Raw genomic sequence first — 938 nt, 5'->3', positions numbered from 1 at the left:
CATCTGGGCTGTTTCCAGCTTTTGGCTATTACAAATAAAGCTGCTACAAACATGGTTGAGCAAATGTCCTTTTTGTGTACTTGAGCCTCTTTTGGATATATGCCTAGGAGCGGTATGGCTGGATCTTGAGGAAGCACTATTCCTAGTTGTCTGAGAAAGCGCCAGATTGATTTCCAGAGTGGTTGTACAAGTTTACATTCCCACCAGCAGTGGAGAAGGGTTCCCCTTTCTCCACAACCTCTCCAGCATGTGTTGTCACTTGAGTTTTTGATCTTGGCCATTCTGATGGGTGTAAGGTGAAATCTCAGGGTTGTTTTGATTTGCATTTCCTTAATGGCTAATGATGTTGAGCTTTTCTTTAAATGCTTCTCTGCCATTCGATATTCCTCTACAGAGAGTTCTCTGTTTAGCTCTGTTTCCCATTTTCTAATTGGATTACTTGGTTTGCTGCTTTTCAGCTTCTTTAGTTCTTTATATGTACTGGATATGAGTCTTCTGTCAGATAAAGGGTTGGTGAAGATTCTTTCCCAATCAGTAGGCATTTGTTTTGTTTTGATGACGGTGTCCTTTGCTTTACAGAAGCTTTTCAGTTTCATGAGGTCCCATTTATTGATTGTTGCTCTAGAGCCTGTGCTGTTGGTGTTCTGTTCAGGAAGTTCTCTCCTGTACCAATGAGTTCTAGGGTATTCCCCACTTTTTTTTCTAGCCGATTTAATGTGTCTGGTTTTATGTTGAGGTCTTTGATCCACTTGGACTTCAGTTTTGTGCAGGGTGATAAATATGGATCTATTTTCATTTTTCTACATGTAGACATCCAGTTAGACCAGCACCGTTTGTTGAAGATGCTATCTTTTTTCCATTGTATGGTTTTGGCATCTTTGTCAAAAATCAGGTGTCCATAAGTGTGTGGGTTTATTTCTGGGTCTTCTATTTGGTTT

This window comes from Meriones unguiculatus, chromosome 5 (genome assembly GCF_030254825.1).
Source record: "Meriones unguiculatus strain TT.TT164.6M chromosome 5, Bangor_MerUng_6.1, whole genome shotgun sequence".
In the NCBI taxonomy this organism is placed as follows: Eukaryota; Metazoa; Chordata; class Mammalia; order Rodentia; family Muridae; genus Meriones; species Meriones unguiculatus.
The sequence above is the reverse complement of the archived record's forward strand: the minus strand, read 5'-3'. Positions refer to the sequence as shown.